The 25611-nt window shown below is 37.5% G+C and overlaps 2 pseudogenes; one reads left to right on the top strand and one right to left on the bottom strand.

The window, feature by feature from the left end:
• Positions 1-9389, bottom strand: part of LOC100943736 — a 675731-nt pseudogene extending 666342 nt beyond the window's left edge.
• The window catches only part of LOC100946597, a 53390-nt pseudogene continuing 37166 nt past the window's right edge, over positions 9388-25611 (top strand).

Below are 25611 nucleotides of genomic sequence, written 5' to 3'. Positions count from 1 at the left end.
GCTATGAGCTAGGCTAATGCCACAGCACTCTAGCCTGGGGCAACAGAGTGAGACTGTATCTTCAAAAAAGATTTTTTTCAAACTTGACAAAGTGGGCTTTTTCATACTCATAGAAAACATGAGGGACATTCCTTCTATTTTAGAAACAATACTAAAAAGCACAATATTACTTATGGTATTCATTAAATTTGTAGTGAGCTTTATCCAAGGCATTTGAAGATGGCAGAAGAAATAGAAATAATTATGTAAGACTTAATTTGCAGATGATATTCTTAGAATTTTGGAAATACAAAGTCATTATAAACAAATCCTAATACAGAAAATAATTCAGTAACAAAGACAATATGACAGTGATACACATAAAGAGTAGCCTTCCTATGAATAATTCATAACCATTTATAAATAAATGTGATCTGATACAGTAACAATTATAATATAAAGTATATTTTGGAGCTGGGCACAGTGACTCATGCCTGTGATCCTAGCACTCTGGGAGGCTGAGGCCAGTGGATTGTTTAAGCTCAGGAATTGGAGACCAGCCTGAGCAAGATTGAGACCTCTTCTCTCTCTAAAAAAAAAAAAAAGAAGGAAAGAAAAAAAATAGACATGTGTTGTGGGGGGTACCTGTAGTCTTAGCTACTTGGGAGGCTAAAACCAAAAGGATCACTTAAGCCTATGAGTTTGAAGTTGTGAGCTATGATGCCATGGTATGGCATGAGGGTGATAAAGTGAGACTCTCCAAATATATATTATATACATATATATATATGAAGTTTATTTTTAAATGTAAAAGAAAATGATCTAGGAACAAATCTAATGAAAAATGTGGAAAACCTACATGAGCAAAATAATAAAGTATTCCTGAAGTATGTTTAAAGACTTAAACAAATGGAAAGTTACATCTTGTTCTTAACTATAAAAACTCAATAATATAAAGCTAACTTCAACGTTGTATTTGAGCTCATAACTGATTCTGTCAGTTTCTTTCAAGACTGCAATGATTTTGCAAATTGAACGTGGAAAAATAAACATATAGCAAAAGACAAAATTCCTAAGAAAGAAACACAATGAGAATTTTTGATCTCATGTGACATTAAAAAATTCTGTAATTAAATAGTGTGGTGTTTATGCAAAAAATAGGCAAGCAGTAGAAAAGAAAACTTGGTAAGTCATCAAAGTGTATAAAAGAAGTTACACAATAAACATTATAGAGGAGGAGTCTTTATCAAAACTTAGTGACTAAGAACTAAATATTTCTATGAAAATATTAAAATGCTATTTTTTTTGAGACATAGTCTTACTCTGTGCCTTGGGTAGAATGTTGTGTCAGCATAAATTACAACAACTTCAAACTCTTGAGCTTGAGTGACCCTCTTGCCAGAGACTCCCTAGTAGCTGGGACTACATACAGGTGTCCTCCACAACCCCCAGCTATTTTTTCTATTTTTAATGCTCACAGGGTCTCTCTCTTGCTCAGGCTGGTCTGAAACTCCTGAGCTGAGGCAATTCACCTGCCTCAACCTACCAGAGTGATAGCATTATAGGTATAAGCCAGTGTACTCAGCTAAAATAGATTTATTTTGTGTGTGATAGAGTAAGATAAAGGAAAACTAAAGAAGAAATATAAATGATAAAAGTTCAAAATATACAAATAATAGAAGAAAACACTGATGAATATTAATATTTCCATAAGCTATGTAAAAGAATCTGGCTTGTGACTCAAATCAAAAAATGTTAACGAAAGAAAAGATTGGGGGGCTGGTTAGGTAGGTTCATGTTTATAATACCAGAAATCTAAGAGGTTTAGCCAGACTCTATACCATTTTTTTTTATCATTAATTGTATTAATGTACACAGCTATGATAAAAAAAAATGTGGTTTTCATACAATTTGAAATACTTACATGAAACTGGTTAATATAGACTTCATTGCTCATCACCCCTGCTGAGGCAAGCTGTGACCCCAAGGAAACAAACAGTAGGAACAGACTCTATAACTTCAGCTTAGTTTCAAGACCAGCCTGAGCAAGAGTGAGACCCAATCTCTGAAAAAAAAAAATTAACTGGGTGTTGTAGAGGGCACATTTAGTCCCAGTGACTTGAATGGCTGAAGCAGGAAGATCACTTGAACTCAGGAGTCTGAGGTTCCTATGAGCTGTAGCCTGGGTGACGGAGTGAGACTCTGTTTCCAGACATAGAAAGAGAAAGAGAGAGAGAGGGAGAGGAAAGGGAGAGAGAGAAAGAAAGAGAGAGAGAAGATATTGATAAATTATACAATATAAAACCATGATGTGTGTAGGAAACTCCATAAATCAAGTAAAAATAAATATGCCCAGTGGGACATCTATTTGCAAATTGTAACAGACCAAGAAAAGCATGGATATGTGTTTGCTAGAGAAAATAAGAATGGTCTCAAAACATATGGTCTCATGTCACAAGAACACAGGAGGCAATGTGAGATGGAAAAATTATCTCAAAAATATATACAGACTATTGTGTATGGAATCATGTCATACACAAAAGATATTCTTAGTAAAACTATCATTTATAAGTTCTCTTTGTTTGCCACATTATCAATGTCACAACAATGAATGAAAAAAATCAAGCTTCTATTCTTTTCCTGATAGGTTAATTTCGAATATAATGAAGAGCCCATGAGAAAAAGAAATGTTTTAAAAGTTTATTTCAATATGTCATGGAGGTACATGTGTTTTGGTTACATCGTTTGCTTTTGTAAATTTTAAGTGAAAGTTTTAGGTATGCCGTCACTGAGAAAATGTTTATGTACCCTGACCAAGCGCTTGTTAGATCACAATTTACCCTTCCTATTTCTCTTCTTCCCTCCCCCACACAAATGTTACTGTGTTTTCCTTCCCTATGAGAAAACAAGTGTTGATCAACTGGTTCCTATTTAGTACTGAGTACATGAAGTATTTGTTTTCCTATTCTTGTGATACTCCACTGAGAAGAATGAGTCTTTGATTCCATCTAGGTTGTTATAAAACATACTAGATCACCATATTTTTTATGGTTGGGTAGTAGTACATGTATACATATGCCATATTTTATTAATCCATTCATGTATTAATTAGCACTTGGGTTGTTTTCATGTCCATTTGATTATGAATTGTGCTTCTATGAACATTTGAGTGCAAGTGAACTTTTTCCTTTGAGTAAATCTCTAGTAGAGAGATTTCAGGATCAAACGGTGGGTATACTTTAGGTTCCTTGAGAAATCTCCACACTACTTTCCATTAAGATTGAACAAGTTTGCAATCCCACCAACAGTGCATGCATATTCTTTTCTCTCTGCATTCATGCCAGCATCTGTCATTTTGGGATATGAATCATTATCACATGGGTTAGATGATATCTCAGTGTGATTTTGATCTACATTTCCCTGATCATTAGAGATGTTAAGCTTTTTTTCATGAATGTTTTGGCCATCGGTTTTTCTTATGGAGACATTATTTTACCTCAGGATATAATACAAGGCTATAATAATCAAAACAGCATGATATTGGTATAAAGCCTTTGGATATAAACAGAGAATAGACTTTTTGGATCAGAACAGAGAATCCAGATACGAAACCATTCTCACATGCCAGCTGACCTTTGTCAAAGCAAACAAAAACATACAAAATATATTATTCAATAAAAGGTGCTAGAAGAACTTGATAGCCTCCATAAAAGACTAAAATAGGACCTGCACCTCTCACCACTCACAATGGATAAAGGAAAAAGCTAAGTCATAAAACTATAAGAATTCTAGAAGAAAATATAGGGAAAACCTTTATAGGGCTTGACCAAGGGAAAAAATTATAAAGAACATCTAATGGCATTCATAGCAACATCAAAAATAAATAATTGGGATCTGGTCAATTTTAAAAGTTTCTGCACATCCAAGGACACAACAAACCAAATAGACAACCTATAGAATGGAAAAAGATATTTGCATGTTACACATTCAACACAGGACACATAACCAGAATCTACCAAGAACTCAAGCAAATTAACAAGAAAAGTTCAATTGTTTCCATTTAATGTTGGACAAGAGGGTAATGCAATAGCTCATGCATGTAATTCTAGCTCTATGGGAGGCTGAGATGAGCATATTGTTTGAGTTCAGTAGCTGGAAACCAGCTTTAGCAAGAGCAAGACCCTGTCTCTGCTAAAACCAGAAAATTTTGGCTGGGAGCAGTGGTTCACACCTATAATTCTAGTACTCTGAAAGGACAAGACTGGTAGATCCCTTGATCAAGAGCAAGATTCCATCTCTGTTAAAAAATAAATAAAGAAAAAAAGAAAAACTAGCCAGGCTTTGTGGCAAGGTGCCTGTATTCCCAGCTACTTGGGAGGCTGAGGTAAAAGGACTTCTGAGCTCAAGAGTTTGAAGTTGTAGTTATGATGATGTCAGGGCACTGAACCCAGGGTAAAAGGAAGACTCTGTTTAAAAAAAAAAAAAAAAAAGCTGGGCAATGGTGGTACAAATGAATTGGTAATGTGGATGATCAATGACACCAACTGAGAAAATGCAATTGTTAATGGAAGAATGAGAACTACTACATGTAGAGGCTATAATGGAATTAGAATACTGCTCTTTTGCAACTCTCAGCAAAATAACTAAAATTAGGAAAATACTAATCAATAAATGATAATCAATTATATTAAAGAGACAGGCAGATGTTCCCTGGACCCACTAATCAGGCTTAATATAAATAAAAGTAGGAAAATCAGACTGACTGACTTTCTTTTTTTCTTTCTTTCTTTCTTTCTTTCTTTCTTTCCTTCCTTCTTTCTTTCTTTCTTTCTTTCTTTCTTTGTTAGACAGAGTCTTACTCAGTCACCCTGGGGGTTGAGTGACCTGGCATCATAACTCAAATCAACTTCAAACTACTAGGTTCAAGTGACTCTTGTGGCTCAGCCTCCTAAGTAGCTGGGACTACAGATGCCCACTACAATACCTGGTTCATTTTTTTTCTGTTCTTAGTAGAGACAGGTCTCACTTTCCTCACTTTCCTTCACTTTCTAACTCCTGAGTTCAGGAGATCCACCCACCTATAGCCTCCTAGAGTGAGTGCTAGGATTACAGACCTAAGCCACTGTGCCCAGCCCAAATATGCTATATTAATTGGGATGTTCTAGAAGCTTAAAATAGGGAATGACTTAGAAAGATTTAATACCAAAAATATTTCATTAATAATATAATGTCAATCACATATTGAAATAACAGTTTTTGGATATGTTCAGTTGAGCAAACTATTACAATCAATTTCACACTTTTTTTTTAATGTGGCTATAGAACGTTTATAATGATGCATGTAACTCCTACTTTAGCTCTAGTCAACATTGCTGCCTAAGAGAAATGCACCATTTTTAAAAACCCAGGCTGCCTCCCTAAATAAACATGAAGGTTAAATTACCAAAAATATTTATTTATTTATTTATTTTAGATACCAGTGTTTGCTCTGTTGCCCAGACTGGAGAACAATGACATAATTCTAGCTCATTGTAGCTTTCAACCCCTAGGCTCCTTCTACCTCAGCCTCCTGAATAGCTGAGAGGACAAACATGCACCACCAAGCCTAGCTATTTTGTATTTATTTATTTATTTATTTGAGACAGAGTCTCAAGCTGTTGCCCTGGTCAGAGTGCTGTGGTGTCACAGCTCACAGCAACCTCCAACTCTTGGGCTTACGCGATTCTCTTGCCTCAGCATCCCAAGTAGCTGGGACTACAGGCGCCCGCCACAATACCCAGGTATTTTTTGGTTGTAGTTGTCATTGCTGTTTGGTGGGCCTGGCTGGATTTGTACCCACCAGTCTGGTATATGTGGCTGGTACCTTAGCCACTAGAGCTACAGGCGCTGAGCCTTGTTTTTATTTTTGTAAAGGTGCTCCCTCCTGATATTACCCATGCCGGTCTCAAACTCCTTGCCTCACGTGATTCTCTTTCCTTGGAGAGCTATGAGCCACCCTTCCTAGCCCCAAATCTGAAATTTAAAAATTTTCATCATTACAATTTCCAATTTCGAATACCATATATACTAATTCTAATGACTATAACATTATATACCAGGTTAAATGCAAATGGCCTCCAGGCAGTGCCAGGTCATTTTCTGGAGAGGAAACCCTGACTGCAGCTGAGAGAGAGATCCTATTACCTGTCACTCAAGAGATTAAGGGGAAGGGTTTGAAGTCTTATCCAATCAGGAGCACTGGCGTGGGATCTGTCCAATGAGGCTCTCAGAGGAAGAGGAGGGGCGGCCTCACAATCTAGCAAGGTTTTTGTCTTTTGCTACAGCCCGCCAAGGTCAAAAGGAGAAACTCGTTTTTCCTTCTCTTTCACTGTGTAATTGTGAGTGTGCTGCCACATCTTCGGTATCCTTGTGTCCTGCAAATACTGAAAAATCTGAAAGGAGGATGTTGGGACAACGTGGAATCCGGGAAATGGTGAGTGTGTGAAACTGGTTGTCCTGAAGGGTAGGAACTAAGTAGAATTAGTAGTGATGGATCTTACGCTTCCCGGTATCATCTCCGGAGTCTGTGGACCTAAGTCCCTGAAGGATGGTGCGGCTCAGAGTTTGGACCTTTTTGGCTACAATGTGGGCTAAAATTGCAGCCGGGACCCTGGACGTCCTGTTCCATTTACAAGTGACTTCATAGAGACAGAAGCCATCTCTGGGCAACTCTGCACCTGCAACCCCACGTCTCCCCAGATCGGGCGGTAAGGAGGAAAGAATCATCAGGGGAGAATCCGGACTAAGTGCTTAGTGGTGCTGTTATCGAAATTTCTTCAGTAGGTCGTTGGTCTTGAGGGTTGGAAGAATGAACCTATACGTCAGTGGTAAGACAGGATTTTATTAGACAGAAAGGAATACAGAAGGATTAAAACTAAGCCGTGCTTCTGGCAATGGGATAGAAAGACCCAAGTCGGAAATCTCTCTCAGGAGTCTTTTGTCTTAGGGAGTATTAGGGCTTTGCTGGGTTTTTTGCCTCAGGGGATGAATTCGGGTGTGTGCTCCCTACTAAAGATGGAACCACCCAAAATTTTTCAGGCTGCTTTGTTCTTGACCTTGCTAGAGCCTACAGGGTATGGCCTGGAGAGGGTAGGCTGTTTGTGCCTAGAGATGGGGGTCTGATTTCTGAGCTCATCTGGTTCTAGAGAATGGGAGTTCCCTATCCAGTCCTGAGTGGGGGAACCCTGTATCAGTCTCCCTAGTCTGTCCTTTTGCCTATTTAAAATTAAATCCAGGGTGCAAAGTGAGACTCTGTCTCAAAAAAAATTAAACTAAGGCACTGTTAAAACTTTAAAGAGTTTATTAGAGCAAATAGTCAGAAGACACCCACCCATGGTTTGTGTTTGGGGATCTATTACTGGACTAAGAGGGTCCCGTTGCCAGTCACTGTTAGCCACTATACAGAGATGGGAATAAGTCCATTAAACTTGTTGTAAGGCCAGTGATTCTCGAGAACAGGGAGAGTAGCCTTTCCGAGATTGTTCTGTTCTTCCATTTTCAAAATATCAGTTTTATACATAATGATTCACAGTAAAGAGCATAATAACCCTTAATTTTATTTATTTATTTATTTTTTTGAGACAGAGCCTCAAGCTGTCCCCCTGGGTAGAGTGCTGTGGCATCACAGCTCACAGCAACCTCCAACTCCTGGGCTCAAGCGAGTCTCCTGCCTCAGCCTCCCAAGTAGCTGGTACCACAGGTGCCCGCCACAATGCCCAGCTATTTTTTTTGGTTGCAGTTGGTGGGCCCAGGCTGGATTTGAACCCTCCACCTTAGGTGTATGTGGCTGGTGCCTTAGCCACTTGAGCCACAGGCACCAAGCCAATAACCCTTATTTTAGATAATAAGCAGCACAACACAGTGATAATGTGTTATCACATTTCCAATTCAAAAGTTAATTCCCTAAATCTTCCTAAAGCAAAGACCACGTTAACCTCTTATTTTATTTTATTTTTTTATTTATTTTAGATACAGAGTCTCACTTTGTCACTCTTGGTAGAGTGCTGTGAGGTCATAACTCACAGCAACCTCAAACTCTTGGGCTCAAGCAATCCTCTTGCCTCAATTTGTTCATTTTTAGTGAAGATGGGGGTCTCACTCTTGCTCTGGCTGGTCTCCCAAGTGATACACCGGACTTGGCATCAGCCCCTGTGTCTGGCCAATCCTTATTTTAGATAATAATCAGCATAATTCAGTGATCTGTTACGTTACTTCCATTTCAAAAGTCAATTTCTTAAATTAGCTTTGCTAAAGTGTTCAAGATGGACATCTTTAGGTTGCTAGCTAAATTTAGAAAATAATATGAACAGAAGACAGGAGATGAATGTAAGGTAGGACTTATTTCTACCAGACCAACTGTGGCATGTCAGCCTTAGCCAGACTGACTCCATCTAATTCTCACTACCTGTGCTGTCACCACCACACGTTCCCCTAGAATAACTTTACTAGGGCTTACAGTAAAATTCTAAATTTCTACTCCCCCCATTATATTCCCACATATCAACTTCCACTCATCAGTTCACATTATCCATTATTTGTCCTTTATTGTACTCTACAAAGAGACAGTATATTAATTCTTTGTTTATTTATTTATTTTTTGAGACATATCTCACTTTTTCTTTTTGGTTAGGGTGCTTTGACATCATAGCTCACAGCAACCTCAAACTCTTGGGCTCAAGTGATCTTCTTGCCTTAGCCTTCCAAGTAGCTGGGATTATGGGCACCTGCCACAATGCCTTTCTAATTTTAGAGATGTGGTCTTGCTCTGGCTGAGGCTGGTCTCAAACTTGTGAGCCCAAGCATTCTATCCCCCTCAGCCTCTCAGAGTGCTAGGATTACAGGTGTGAGCTGCCAGGCCCAGCTATGCTGAGTTTAAAAAATAGTAAAATGCCCTATGCACTTACCTTCCACTGCACTGGACAATGTTCCTGTTTCCCTAGAAGTGACCACATGCCCAATTCTTTTTTTTTTTTTTTTCCACCTTAATCATGTATTTAACAGGGCAGTGTTTTTCTCGGTTTTACCTCTTCAATTTTCAGTAACTTAATGTTACTATTAATATGCTATTAGTATTATGCAGAAATGTATGGTTTCTGTGCCGCATTCTGTGGTACACATGCTGCTGTCTGAGTCTGTGCATCTCCCAATTTTCTTCCTCAATTCAATTATTTTAGGACTTGAGTAGTTAGAGGGTTATTTTTGCACATTGCTATTGCACTGCCCCACATCCTTGGGACCTTTATAGCACCTTCTCTGTTCTGCATAGTTTTTTCTGAAAATGCTCTGTTTTGTCCACTCACTGTTCTAATACCAGTCATCTTGTGCCTGAAGATAGTGTCCCTATCTTCAGGGTCCCATAAGTTCAAGACCATGGCCCTAGAGCTAGCTGAGGTAAGAACAAATACAAATTAGAAATCTAAGATTTCTCAAAAATGAGAGAAGAGATTTTGGCCCCCTCTCTTTTTTTTTTTATTTAGTATTTAACTTAGGAAGTCTTTATATTGAAGTTGAAACTCTTCAGGATGTATACATATTATTTTAATAACTAGATAGGCCTTTTGCCATTATTTTTAACTAAAGAAAGTCTTTCTCTAGGACCTGGTAACTATTGTTTTTAAAATCAAGTAGCCAGGAGGATAGAGTCTTATGCTACAGTTTTTGTTGAAAAGTAGGAGCCCACCCTCAGCAGGCACCAAGCTCCAAGTTGTATTTTGTCATGAAGACAAGGGAAATATGTTTTTTCTTTGAATATAGCCAATTCAAATTTCTTTTGACTACATCTAAAACAGAGGTAGCTTTTCCAATTACCAGGTATACTTAGGATGTGTTATATACAAAAAGTGATGCTGTTAAGTCTTCTACTTGAAGATCCAATTATGGCAATCTCTTGCCTTAGTGCCTGTGATATATATCATATTCTAGTTTAATTATGTTGTAGTTTTTTTTTTTTTTTTTCAGTTTTTGGCTCTGACTGGCTCTGCACCTGCCACCTCCAGCATATGGGGTCAGTCCCCTACTCCTTTGAGCCACAGCACTGCCCCCCCCCCACACTTTTTTTCGGTTTTAGCATAGTAGACAGTGGAGAATAATCTTCTGGGGTGAAGATTATTCTCTTATTATATTTCTGAAATGTTGTCCAGGGTTTCCAGACATGATATAAACATACAAGATGTCCCACAAGTTTCACTGTGGAGACATCTCTTTCTAGGACTTTCAGTCACAACTCACAGTCGTGCAAAAGAAAAACACATTGTACACTGCCCGAAAATTGATAGTTGGGATCATCTCCCTGCATCATTGGGATCAATCTCTTTTTGAGCAGTTAGAGCAGGTTTATCTAAACAAGAAATTCAGGGGGCACCAGTCAGTCCAGCTTTTTTTTTTTCAATGCATTTGGCATCTTTAGAAGTTGAAACTAAGTTAGAGTCTGTAGGGTCCCAGAACTCAACAGGCTTGCACATATGCATTGAGTAGGTCTTAGAATCTCAATTCCCCCTTCTCCTCTTATAGAAATGTTCATGGATGTGCAGAAGGCACCTGCAATGTCCCCACCTCTCCAAGACCCAAATCTATAGCTACAAAATTTAAATTTAGGTCCTTGGGTTCTTACAGATATTTTAGAGCCTTTCCCTGAGGGAATCTCTTCTCTAGCTTCCCTCCCCTCACTATTACATTCAAGAGTACAGAGCCAGATTAATTCTACCTAGGAACTGCATGTAAGATCTGGGTCTAACCTGGAATTTAGAAGACAGGACCAGATTTTGAACTGAGACTACACATAACCTCAGTAAGACATTCTCTTCATTAAGAAAAATTAACATTGATCATAGATAACTTATTTTTTGGAGACAGAGTCTCATTTGTCACCCAAATAGAGTGCCATGGCATCATAAGTCCTATTAACCTCTATAGTTGGTCCTCATGCTTCAGTTACCAGAGTAGCTAGGACAGGTACCTGCCACAATGTCCACCTTTTTTTCTTTTTTTTTAGGAGATGGAGTCAATGGGGTCTTTCTTTTGCTCAAGCTGGTCTTGAACTTTTGAGCTCAAGCAATCCACCTGCCTTGGTTTCCCAGAGTTTTAGGAATACAGGTGTGAGCCACCATGCTGGCCAACATAGATGCCTTAAGTCTCCAGTTTTGGAGTGGGTACCTTAAAAATTGCCAGAGTTTGTTTGGTGAGCTGCTGTCATTTTTTGGGATTCTTGGTGTAAACACAATCTGGTGGCAGAAAGTGTAAGTGTAAATAAGCACCTCAGACACCAGAGGGCAAGGCCACAAAATATTCGTTGTCATGACCACAGCAATGCCAATCTATACACTGTTACTGGGTAATTTTGTCCCTCCACTTACCCCAGCATTAGCTGATCATCGAGAGCTAATAGCTCACAGCTGATCCAGGGTCAGATGCTTCACCAGGCCAGGTTTATTCTTTCCTCTGACCCACACAGTCAGCCTGAGTGTCTTCTGCCTGGATCACAATGGGGGCATTAGCCAAGTGTTACTAGGGACTCTTACCAGGTCACGGAAGATTTTGACAGTGTCCTATGCAGACTGGGCTCAGACTGACAACAAGGTTTATTCCTGAATCCATCTCAGAGGGGGAGAAATGCATGGTCCATGGTTTGTTTCTCCTCTCACAGAAGGAGGCTTAGCAGAGAGCTGCTTCTGTTTTCTGCAACTTGGGTGAAGAACAAGGGGGAGGATTGGAGATGCAAACTGATAGTTAAATCAAATGCCTTCATTTTATCTGGCCATAAGAAAATTAGATGAAGTAGTTATGGTCTTTAATGACCAGAAACTTTCAGTCTAAAGTAATGTATAAATGGTTGCACTTAGCATCTTGCTTTCTACACCAAGAAGGAAGGCATACAGGCGACTTGGGCTTCATTTGCACATCTCTTATGTTGTTGCATGTACTAATGGGCAATATATGAACCGAAATGTTGACATTATGATTATTATTCCTGTAACTTTTACCATGTTAAAAATTAATATTAAGCTTATAATTTTCTTAGATAACTATATTTTGGTTAAATTATTTGTTATTATATGTTATAAAATAAATATGGATAGAGTTGAAAATTTAAAATCAAATACTGTGAGTAAAATTGCTCTTGGGTAGGCTTAGGAAAGCTAGAACTAAAGAACAGTCATGTGGAGATGAAAAGCCCAAGGCTTGCTTGCTCCCTGCCCCAGCCCTGTCCAGATCCATTCTTTTGTGACCCTGGTACAAGTCTGTTCCTATCCTGAAATTTTCACCCACAGACATAGCTAGAAGAGATTAAACTTTTGCTTGGGTGCTCTGCTGTCTTTCCAAATCCAGTGCTCACAAGGTTTTAAAACAAAAAGCAAGGGAATAAAAACATAAGACTTTATATTTCAAGGCCTTATTATTATTTTTTTTTCATTAAGACTTGTGTTTCTAGAGAAATCCCACCAGGCAACCGGGTTTCATTCTCATAGATCTAGTCACTGCTCAGGTCATAAAAAGGTAAATATAAACAGAGCGATGAAAAAATCCCCCTAAACTCCCCTCTACTCTTTCCTATATGGCTACTGTCTGTAATTAGCTGTAATAGGGAAAACCACTGTTGTGTGTATTTGTTAAATATATTTGTAATATATTGATATGTGATAGGGAAACAAGAAAAATGTAAGACCAAGTATTTATTTAATGTGAATCCAGCTTGGAATTTGGGGACATTTAGTACCTGATTCCCAGGGTATTGTGATGGTCCCAGCACAGGGCTCTGTCATATACTTGTGAGCATGTGGTATCTACTCAGTACACATTGCACTAGCACACGGCACATGTTCTACAGGCTCACTCAGACATTGCTGCCTTCTCCAGTCCTCTGTAAACTTTCAATTGCCAGCAAAAAAATTTGACCTTTCAGGACAGTATTTGTGCTGTGATAAGAGTTGTTGGCTGTGAGGGACTCTGTGCTGTCCCTGCTGTCTCTAGCTGAGTGCTGCTGCGCATGGGTCTGGTACAGTTTTTAAGAGTGACTTGTCCTAGAAACCACTTCATAGACCCCTTCCAAACTTACAGAACCACATTACTTAAAGTAGGGCCCCCAATCCCAAATGATTTAAAAATTGGGAGACAGGACTTTACTAAGTGGTTCTCAGCCCAGGCTTCCAGTTGGTATCATATGGCCAATTCGAAGACATACTATCACGTGTGCCCTCCCCCGCTGATTTTGTTTCTATGATTATATTCAGATTATGATTTAATTTTCCCACTCCATTACAGTGGTGATTGTGGTCCATCAGTGTTCATTGACAGCCAATGCTAATTTGTCCCCTTACAGCTGATGGTAACTTCATTCCCTTGGTTATGGGGCTCTTTGTAAGATTCCTTCACTATAAAGTTTTATTGTTTTTCTCTTTGTCATTAATGCTATTAATATGTTGGAATAATATACTGAGTGATGTGGATAAACCATCACCTTTAATGCCAAAATTTCCCCTTTTAGTTTTCATTTACTCTTAGGTTATATTGGAGAAGTAAGGCTCTCATATTTGTTGACTGGAGATAGTGCTTTTGAAGTTGTTTGAATTATAAAAAACTCAGTCTTGTTGGTTTTCATCTAATTTTTTCCTCATGGCACAAGCATATGTTTCTTTGTTACTTTTCTTTATGTTCAGTGAAAAGATATAAGAATTAAAATGTATAACTAATATATTTGAGAATCTCAACATTTTATAATGTAATAGGGCACATAGAATATGTAAAACAAAAATTGAATATAATAAAATGATCAGGGTAAATATCTTTAATTTTAGTTAATATCTATGTGCATGGTGGTGTCCATAGTATGTTTGTCTAAAAATCATCAACCTATCTTCATAGTTCTTTTATAATTAAATATATTTATTTACATGAAAATGTTCTACTCTATCACTTTTAATGTGCTTAGAGTTACCATTTCTGTGTATTTGTGTGTACAAAATATAAGCATTATTTGATCAATTTTGTGTTACTGCCTTCTCAACTTTTTTCATTGCTCTTTTCAGTTACAAATTCTGCTACAAACATTTGGTTGGGGTTGGCTTTCTCTCTTGGCTTGTATATCCCCTTGAGGTAAATTCTAAGTTAGATAACCTGGGGTAAAATCCAGGTTCTATTTTTTACAGAATAATTGGCAAAATATTCTCATAAAACTGTACTGTTTTTCACATAGTTTATTTTTGTGGTTTTAAGCACTAATATTAAAAAAACTGCTAGAATGACATCTAGTATACAGAAAATGTTGAAGAAGGATTGCTTTATTCATGCTGTTATGTTATAATCTGTGTATTTAATAAACTCTCAATTCCTTGTTATCCAAGAATTCTTCCTTTAGTGTTCTACCTCTGCTGTTCACAAGTGTGGCTTTTAGACCGGATGCTTTGGCATCACTGGGGAGTTTGTTAGTAGCAAAGAATCTCAGCCTCACCCAGTTTTCCTGAATCAGAATCTGCTTTATAATAAGATCTCCAGTTCATTGTTGTACACACACACACACGCACACACACACACACGCAAAAGTGAGAAATGTACTTCTAACTCACCCTGACTTTTGCATCTGAAGAATAGACACAACTGATTCTTCCTCTTTTTTTTTTTTTCTTCTTTTGAGACAGAGTCTCGCTTTGTCACCCTTGGTAAAGTGTCATGGCATCACAGCTCACAGCAATCTCCAGTTCTTGGACTTAAGCGCCTGCCACAATGCCCTGCTACTTTTTGGTTGGAGTTGTCATTGTTGTTTTAGCAGGCCCAGGCTGGGCTCTAACCCACCAGCCTTGGTATATGTGGCTGGCACCATACTCACTGAGCTACAGGTGCTGAGCCTCTTTTTTTTTTTTTTTTTGTGAGACGGAGTCTTTGTTGCCCTCAGGGAATTGCCATGTTATCCCAGCTCACAGCAACTTTAAACTCTTGGGCTCAGTAGATTCTCTTGCCTCAACCTCCTGAATAGGTGGGACTACAGGTCCCTGTCACAATGCCCAGCTATTTTTTAGAGATGGGGTCTCACTCTTGCTCAGTCTGGTCTTGAACTCCTCTACCAAACAATCTACCTGTTTTTGACCTCCTAGAGAGCTAGTATAACAGACATGAGTTGCCTGGTCTTAACCCCTTCATTTTATTTGGGGTCAAATTAAGAACTCTGCCTACTACTGACTCTGCCTAGTACCGTGTGCCCAGCTATTTATTTATTCAGGAAGTGTTGATACGTAGTTATATGGGCATATACTTCTCTTTAGAGAAGTGGGAGTACCTGGATCCTGAACACAATGTCCATGGCCACTTGGTCAATGTGTTATTTATTTATTTTTATTTCAGGAACTATTGACATTCAGGGATGTCATCATAGAATTTACTCCAGAAGAGTGGGAATGCTTGGACCCTGCTCAGCGGAATTTGTATAGGGATGTGATGTTAGAGAACTACAGAAACCTGGTCTTTGTGGGTGAGAATGCCTTATCTCTAGAGTATTTAATTTACCTTAATGGTTTTATTTCTTTCCTTTGGTGAATGTGTCTCTAAAGCTTAAACTTTATATGAATGAATCTTAAATTCCTGATGTCAGGGAAAAAGGTTGGGGTTTGTTACATATGAAATAAATTCCTTATGTTTGACCTAATTATTTGCCTTCTTTCTTGAGGTGATTTGCAGATTTCACTCTAGTGTTGATTCCAGAAATTCAGTGATACAACATATATTTTTTTCTACACCTTAAAATCCAGTTCCTCCTCTTCATTTTAAATTCAGTCATATATAAAATTAAAGCACAGGATCCATAAATTTAAAATGGTTCTTACTGAATATTCTTCAGAGGCTGTCAGAAAATAGTAATTGGAAAATAATTTTCTAGAATCTTCCATAATCTCTCTTCTCTACTGAGTACCATACTAAGTATTTAAATACTTAAGAATGCATTTTAAATATTTTATAGGGGCTATCAAATTGGTAATTTAGAAAGTAATTTTTTAGAATATTCTGTCATTTTTTTCTCTACTGAGTATAATACAAAGCTGAAAATTGATGAACCCCCAAGAAAAATTCATGTGTCTTTTTCTAATAAAATAGAACTTGTCTTTCAACTGGACCTGATCATCTTTTTGAAACAAATATAAAGAGAAAGGACAATAGCCAATCATCTAGTTGGAGGAAGTGAATGAAACAGATGGCACAGGTCACAGGTCAAGGAGGAAACCAGACTTTTTTTTTTTTTTGGAGACAAAGCCTCAAGCTCTCTCCCTGGTAGAGTGCTGTGGCATCACAGCTCACAGCAACCTCCAACTCCTAGGCTCAAGCTAGTCTCCTGCCTCTGCCTCCCAAGTAGCTGGGACCACAGGTACCCTCCACAATGCTTGGCTATTTTTTATTGGTTGCAGCCATCATTGTTGTTTGGTGTGCCTGGGCTGAATTTGAACCTGCCACCTTAGGTTTATGTGGCTGTTGCCTTAGCCACTTGAGCCACAGGCGCCAAACCAGAAACCAGACTTTTAGGTGTGGATTTAGAAACTCTGGCACAATGAAATGAATTTTTGAGAAGCCTAGGTTTATTTCTCTTGTTGTCATAGAAGGATGTCTTCTTTCTCATGCTCTTAAATTATCTGAGGATTAATTGTCCTAAAGATTATAAAAATATTATCTGGGGATTCCCCTTGCCCTTCCTTAATCTTCTATCAAATTCAGAGTGAGGGTCATAGTCCTCCCTTGGCCTGTAAAGGTTATGATCTATTTATCCATCCCCTTGACCATCCTGAGGAAAACTTTGCATATTTCCAAATACTTCTAAGTTAAGCCATTTTAAGTCCTGTTTTTGCCTCGTGTCAGAAATATATAAAAGTAGTGGTAACATTGTGATATAGATCCAGAAGTCCCAGCAATACTGTAGATAGAAGGCAAATATTTTCTTTTCTTTTTTTTTTTTTTTTTTGAGGTGTCTCACTTTGTTGCCCTCGGTAGAGTGCTATGACATCGCAGCTCACAGCAACCTCCTCTCTTGGACTTAGGCAATTCTCTTGCCTCAGCATCCCGAGTAGCAGGGACCATAGGCACCTGTCACAATGCACAGCCATTTTTTTGTTGTTGCAGTTTGGCTGGGGCTGGGTTCGAAACTGCCACCCTCAATATGTGGGGCCAGCGCCCTACTCACTCAGCCACAGGTGCCACCCGGCAAATACTTTCTGTTTTATTAATTTTTAATCCTGTGGACGTTTCAAAGGTGGCTCTACAGAAATTGGGACCCTGCAATGTCATCAAAGTACAATTGGGACCCTGCAATTTCATCAAGGTACAGAGGACCTCCCTTTAATTAAATATCAAATTACATATTATATATTATTTAATTAGATATTTAATGTTTCAATATTTACTTTAAAAATCTAACCATATAATTTACACTAACAGTTTCTTTTTCCTATTCAGAACTAAGATTAAAACTTTAAATTGTATATGCAGAATTTCCACATGTGTAAAATAGTTTAATGCACTACTTTCCCTATAGAGCTTTAACTTACAATGGTCTATGAGGAGCTTAGAACATTGTCAAGCAGAGAGTAACATTTTGACTGTTATATGTTTAGTAATTATCATTTTATGATTTTGTCTGGTTAAGTATGCAGATTACTGAGCATGTATCCTCAATGTTTACTTGTTGTTCATTCTTTTTTCCTAATATGGAGTTTTTACAAGTGTAAACTTTGTTTTTAAGATGTATGGTTTAATAATTTGATATAGATATGCATTGTATAATGATTAACACAATGAAATTTACACATCCATTATCTTATAGACATAGTTGCCAGATTTTGGGGGGAGAGCACTGAAGTTCTACTCTCTCAATCTAGTTGAGAGTATTAGTTAATCTCAAGTGTACCATAAGGCACTATGAAATATATTCGCAATGCTGTACATTATGTCTCCTGATTTTATTCATGTTGTAAATGAAAGTTTATGCTCTTTGACATATATCTCCTCATTTTTATGACCACCTACAGTTGGTACCAACCATTCTATTCTATACTTCTATGATCCCTACATTTTTAGGTTCCATAAATAGCTCATATTATATGGTAATTTTATCTCTTTATTTTATTACAGTTACCATAATTTTCCAGTGGTTGATCCATCCATGTTTTTATAAATGACAGGATTATCCTTTAAATATATGAGGGGAGATATCTCTTTGTGTCACTGATTTCATTTCCTTTGGGTATATAGTCTAAAGTGAAACTGAAAGATTGTATGGCACTTCTGTTTGTAATATTTATGAAGACTGGCTGGGCACAGTGGCTCACGCCTGTAATCCTAGCAGTCTGAGAGGCCAAGGCAGGTGTATTGCCTGAGCTCAGGAATTCAAGACCAGCATGAGCTAGAGTGAGACGCAACCTCTAAAAATGGCTAGGCATTGTGGCAGTACCTATAGTCCCAGCTAGTGAGAGGCCCATGCAAGAGGATTGCTTGAGCCCAAGAGTTTGAGTTTGCTGTGAGCTATGATGCCACAGTGCTCTACTGAGGGTGACAAAGTGAGACTCTGTCTCAAAAAATACATATATTTGAGAAGCCTCCATATAGTTTTCTATAACACCTGGATCATTTTACATTCCCACTGACTTGTGCAACAGTTTCCTTTTCTTCTCACCTTTGTGAACATTTATGAACCCTTGAATTGAAGTTATAACAGTGAACTGTTATATCATTGTGGTTTGACTTGCAATTTTTTTTTTTTTTGAGACAGTCTCACTCTCACTATGTTTCCCTCAGTAGGGTACCCTGGTGTCACAGCTCACAGCAACCTCAAACTCTTGGGCTTAAATGATTCTCTTGTTTCAGCCTATTGAGTAGCTGGAACTACAAGCACCTGCCACAATGCCTGGCTATTTTTTTGGTTACGGTTGTCATTGTTTAGAAGGCCCAGGCTGGGCTCGAACCTGCCAGCATCGGTGTATATGACTGGCACCCTACTCACTGAGCTATAGGCAACCAGCCGACTTCATTTTCTTGATGTATAATGGGGCTGAGTATCTTTATGTAAGATAAATGTTATATCTTTAGAGAAATATCTACTGAGGTCCTTTGCACATTTTCAGTTAGATTTACCTTTTTTGGTGTTGCTGCTGTAAGTCCCTATGTAATATATGTAATATATACATATAATTACATATATGTAATATATACATATAATTATATGTAATTATGTGTAATATAAATATTACATTCATCAAATACATTTTTTCTCAATCTTTTGGTTGCTCACTTTTTTTTTTAATTTCTTTTCTCTGCAAGAACTTTTTACTTTGATATAGTCTTATTTGTTTTTGGCTTTTGGTGTTTTGGGTTGTAATTTTTTAGTGTGATAAAAAATCATTATAAAAGTTAATGTTGAAGAGATTATGCCCTTTGTTTTCTCATAGAAGTTATATAGTTTCTGGTATTATATTTAATGTTAATCTATTTTGAGTTTATTTCTGTATACAGTATGAAAATTCAACTTAACTCTTGTGCACAAGGATAGCTACTTTTTATTATCATTTATTAATGATAAATGATATCATCAGTAGTCCTTGTCAAAAACTACTTCACTATATATTAATAGTATAGTTTCTGTTTATTCTTTCTTTTCCATCAGTCCATTCATCTTTTTTTTTTTTTTCCAGTCAGTGCTATACTCATGGTTAGCTTTGCTTTGTAGTAGTTTGAAATCAAGAAGTGTGCAGACTCCAGCTTTGTTCTCTCTCAAGATTCTCTTGCCTATTTGGGGTCATTTGTGATTTTATAGAAATTTTTTAATTTTTTTTTTTTTTTTTTTTTTGCAGTTTTTGGCCAGGGCTGGGTTTGAATCCACCACCTCTGGTATATGGGGCTGGGGCCCTACTCCTTTGAGCCACAGGTGATGCCAGAAATTTTTGAATTCTTTACCATTTCTGCAAAAAATGCCATTATAATCTTAATAGGAATTATATGGAGATTGTAGATTGCGTTGTAGAGTGTGGTCATTTTATATTAATTATTTAAATGTGTGAACAATGGTTATCTTTTCATTTATTTGAATCTTCATTAATGTCAAATTTGACTGGACAGATTTTTTACTTCCTTTGTTAAATTGAGTTGTAAAATGCTTTTTTTTTTTTTTTATTAAATCATAGTTGTGTACATTAATACTATCATGGGGTATAGTGTGTTGTTTCCATATACAATTTGAAATACTTTCATCCAAATGGCCAACATTGCATATTAATAAGGGGTACATATTATTAGCTTACGTAGTTTTCTGGGCTGTAGGTATGTCCTTCATCCAGGAAGTGTGCAATATACCCAAGTAGACCCACTGGGTGAAAATTTACTCAAATCCTTCACCTGCTCCCCAACTTGAATTTTACTGAATTTTTTTCTCACACGACTATGTAGTTTACTTTTTTTTTCTTTTTAAGACAAGCATGAAACTAAGTTTACTGAAGAAGAGAAAGATTGGCTTACAGAGTAAGACAGTTTACAAAGCAGAATATATTTGCCATAGATAGCAAATGGACCTCTATCATCAGGAGAAGTAGACAAAAAAGCAGAGACATGGCTTATGGCCAGTAGTTCTCTTTTATACCACTTGGGTCAGCCTATGTCATGGTTCTCAGGTCACCTTGGAATCATCAGCCTTACTGCACATGCAGACTCCCATGAGACTTGATGAGAACCTATGGAGGGTGTAAACCACATGATAAGTCTTAAGACTGTGCTAGATCACCTTGAGGATTCTGTGTACCTATTGCTAGGCTAGAGTCTTCTACATCTGTTTGCAGTTGGCACACTAAGTTCTGATTGGTAGATTGGAAGGGTGGTCCCTACTCCTCAGGTGTGAGCAATCACTTGGGACAAAATTAGGGTGGGTGGCACCAAGATGGAGGCCTCTGGGCCCTCACCAGGTCCTCCTTCCCTGGGAGAGCTGTTTCCTAACTTAATACTTAAAATTTCCTCTTTCACTAGAGGCCCAAATCATTGTGCCAGCGGAGGGGGGCGGTGGTGTCATCTGTCTGTTCTTACTGAGAGAATCATCTTGGTGCTTCCTGCTGAGAGGAATCAAAGATTGTTATTAGGGTGGTCTTTTGCAGGCTCCCTAGGGGACTTTGTGGTTGTAGGTGTGAAGAGAAGGTGGATATGGCGACTGGTAGGGAAGGTAGGACCATTTTTAGCTTGATGGCTACTAGATGCATGAGATAAACTTAGTTAGAAAATTTATGAGGATCAGTCCCATTATAAGAATTCCCAGGATGCAAAAGAGAGGGTGACTAAGGGAATTACTGTAGACATCCCCCAAGACCTGGGAGTTTTGCCTCATGTCTGGAGATTGGAGGCAGACTCCAGGATAGCATTGATGCTGTCCTAAATGTGTTCTAACCTGTTAACATAGAAGCAGCACTGTTAATTTTTTTTTTTTTTTTTTTTTGCAGTTTTTGGCCAGGGCTGGGTTTGATCCCACCACCTCCGGTATGTGTGCCCGGTGCCCCACTCCTTTGAGCCACAGGCACCGCTCAAGCACTATTAATTTAAGAACAAGCAGGTGCTCCCTTTTGCTATGGGTAGAAGATTAAGGACCTGTATGTTTTGGAAGGAGTTGCCTGCAGGATCTCTTAACTATTCCTATAACTGGGCAAGTGGGCTTGTTTTTATTAGGTCTTGTGCTGCCTCTGCAGCTCAAGGCTATTTTAGACCTAGAATGTACCTTCTGTGGCTCCTGTGGCTCCTGTGGCTACTGCAGTAGCAGCTGCTGATCCAGTACAGGTAAAAAGTGGAATTAGGGGTAGTGCTAGTTTTGGAGGCAGCCCACACGATGGGAAGGGAAGGTGGCTCAATCCTGGGCAGTTTGGATGCCTGGATATACTAGTCCCAGGGAGAGCAGTCTGTCCAATAAGAGGGTAGCAGCCAGGATGTTTGGTTGCCACACACCTAGTATATCCCCTGTTCTGGAGGAAGTTGGGTAGAGCATTTGATTTTGGCTGTTAGAACAGGAGCTTATTTGCCAGTGGTATGTGGCACTTGGCTTTGTAGCATGAAAATACCTTCTCCCATTCTGTAAATTGCTCCCTGAAATTTTGTGCCAAGCCATTCAGCTTCTTGAGCTGTTAAAGTGTCTCCAATAAAGCATGAAACAATGGGAGAGCAAATGAACAACTAACTACTTATCTGAAGGGTTCACAGCAGAATTACATTTAAACAGTATTTGAGATCCTCCAGAGAAGTATAGGAATATGATGTACTCTAGAATTCTTTGGGAAACTTCAATGGCCTTTTAACTTCTAGTCCTCTCAGTGAGTGTCTTTATGAAAAAGGTGAGTTGGCTTGTCTTGGTGGAATTAATCCACGTCAGGTTTATTGAAGTTATGAAGCACCAAAAATGTTGGGTTTGAAGGCAGTTGCCTGTCTCTTAAAATGTCAGGGGTTCTGGCAGCTGCCTGGGTCCTCAGTTCTTGGCATGTTCTTGGATACAAATGACCAGACATCCCAAAGTAAGGCAAGCAAGGAGCAAGGTTTATTGAGGAAGAGAAAGGTAGATTTACACTGTAAGAAAGTTTACAAACCAGGATACATTGACCATAGACAACAAATGGGACCCCATTGTTAGGGCAAGTAGCAAAGAGGCAAAATGTAGTTGTTAATTTACTGGTTCTAATTTGGTACTGAGTATGTGGTATATGTAATGTTCATTTTTTCATTATTGTGATACCTCAGTTAGGATAACATTCCCCAAGATTGGTATGAAAGATATAAAATTGCCATCTTTTTATGGCTTCCTAGTTGTCCATGATATACATATATCAGAGTTTATTAATTCATTCTTGTGTTGAAGAGCACCTGGTTGTTTCCACATTTTTGCAATTATAAATTGTGCTGCTATTAACATTGTAGTGAAAATGTCATTATCTTAAAATGACTTTTTTTTTTCTTTTGGGTAAAGATCTAGTAATGGGATTGCAGGATCAAATAGTAAGTCATTCTTTTAGTTCTTTGAGGAATCTCCACACTTCTTTCTACAGCAGTTGTGCTAGTTTCCAGTCTCACCAACAATGCATGATTTTTGCCTCCTCTTGGCACTCATCATGTGTTGTAGGTCATTTTTATCAGGGTTAGGTGGTATCTCTGGTGGTATCTTGAAGTGGTTTTGATTTGCATTTCTGTGATGATTGGGGATGATTATCATTTTTTTCATGTGTTTGCTAGCCATGTGTATATTCTCATGAGAAAAATTCCTCTTTCTGTCTCTTCCCCAGTTTTTAATGGGTTGTTTGACCTTTTCATGTTGATTTTGCTTGAGTAAATTCTGGTTATTACCCTTTCTTGGATTTGTAGCGTGAAAATACCTTCTCCCATTCTGTAAATTGCTTTCCTTTGTTGAGTGTGTTCTTTCTTGTCTAGGACCTTTTTGCCTTGATCAGCTCCAACTTATGTATTTTATTGCTGTAATTTCCCATTAGGTATTCATAAATTCCATTCCTAGACTAATAAGAATAAGAATTTTTCTTTAATCTTAATCCTAACTTTCTTCTACGGTTTTTATAGTTTAATATCTTAGATTTAAATCTCTTATCCATCATACGTTAATTTTTGTGAGTGGTGAGGGTATGCGTTTTATGGATAATTTAGTTCTCCCCGTGTTCATTAAAATTTTAAGGTATTTAATTTTATTGTAAGTAGGATTGTTTCCTTAATTTTTTCTCAGATTGTTGTTAGTGTTTAGAAATGCAAGTCAGTTGAATGTTGACTTACAACTTTAGTGAATGGATTTATTATCTTTCATTTTTTGTTACTATCTTTACAGTTCTCTGTATATCTGACCACTTCATCTATAAGCAAGAGAATATTACTTCTTTATTTCTGATTTGAATATCTTTTGTTTCTTTTCTTTTCTTTTTTCTTTCTTTCTTTTTTTTTTTTTGAGACAGAGTCTCACTATGTCACCCTCAGTAGAGTAATGTGGCGTCACAGCTCACAGCAAGCAACCTCAAATTCTTGGGCTTAAGCCATTCTCTTGCCTTAGCCTCCCAAGTAGCTGGCCTACAGGGGCCCGCCACAATGCCCAGCTATTTTTTGGTTGTAGTTGACCTTGTTGTTTAGCTGGCCTGGGCCTCGTTCCAACCCTCCAGCCTCGGTATATGTGGCCGGCACCATAACCACTGTGCTACAGGTGCCAAGCCTTTTTGTTTCTTTTTATTACCTAATTACTCTGGCTTGATCTAATACCATTTTGAATAAAAATCAGTGGATTGGGTACCTTTATCTTGTATGATACTAAAGCAGTATCTGTTAGAATTTTCACTGTTGGGAATGGTACCTAAGAGCTTTTTATATATGATTTCATTATGTTGAGATACATGTCTTTGTATGTATAGCATTTCAAGTTTTTATTATGAAAGTATATTGAATTTTATTAAATGTTTTAAATATTTTGAGATAACAATATAATATATGCCATTTGTTTTTATAGTATATCTTTTTGTGTTTGTTATGTTGAAATATCCTTGAATCCCAAGTATAAATCCTACTTATTTTGGTATATAATCTTGAAAACATGTTGATGAATTTCATTTCCAGTATTTTTGTTGAAAATCTTGGCTGTATCTTCATCAAAGGTAATGGTTTATGGTTTTCTTTCTTATAGTGTCTTTATATGGCTTCAGTATGAGAATAATGGTGGTCTCATAATACAAGTTTGGAAGTGTCTCCTCCCTTCAGTTTTCTGGGAGTTTGGGAAGAATTGTTTATTTCTTCTTTCAATGCTTGATAGAATTTATCTCTGAAAAAATCATCCCTCTTATGCTTCACTTTGTCGGAAGATTTTTAATTACTGCTTCAAGATTTTTCCTTAGTATTGGTCCATTTAGTATTTCTACTTCATGATTTTTATCTTATTGGGGTGTATATATGTTGAGTGAAATGTGATACATGTGTTTGTTAGGTCTCATTAGTCTGTAGTGTTTTATAAGTGCACACTTGGTAGTTTTCTGTCAAAATGATCTATCCATTGTTTTAAGTTGGGCAGTGAAATCCCCTTTGATTATTGCATTTCTTTCTATTTTTCCTACAGTTCTGCTAATGTTCATTTTATGTGTTTAGAAGTTTTAGTATTTTTTACATATGTATGTTTAATCACATAGCCTCTTGATAAATTCACCTCTTTGTTAATAAATAGTAAATGATTTTTACTTTTCTGACAAATTTTTTGTAGAAGGATATTTTGTGCTATATAAGTTATAATTACCCCTGCACTCTTGTTGAAAATTAGCATCACATTTTCATTTCAGTTATTTCACTTTTTGCCTATTTGTCCTTAAAAGTGAATTACTTATAAGCAGGATAGTATTAGTTTTTTTTTAAATACATTCATCTCTGTTTTATTCCAGTTTCAGCTGCTATGACAGAATACTAAAGATTGGGTAAATTATAAAGAATAGAAATTTATTTGACTTGTAATTCTGGAGGCTGGTCAAGGTAAGACCATGATACTGGTATCTGGAAAATTCCTTTTTGCTGCAACATAATGTGAAGGAAGAACAAAGAACTGATGGAGAGCAAGGATGTGGATGAGATAAAGCTGTTTTTTTTTTT

This window comes from Otolemur garnettii, unplaced genomic scaffold (assembly GCF_000181295.1).
Source record: "Otolemur garnettii isolate 467f Iridium unplaced genomic scaffold, OtoGar3 scaffold00253, whole genome shotgun sequence".
Lineage (NCBI taxonomy): Eukaryota > Metazoa > Chordata > Mammalia > Primates > Galagidae > Otolemur > Otolemur garnettii.
Note: the sequence above shows the minus strand (reverse complement) of the source record. Positions and strands in the feature narration are given on the sequence as shown.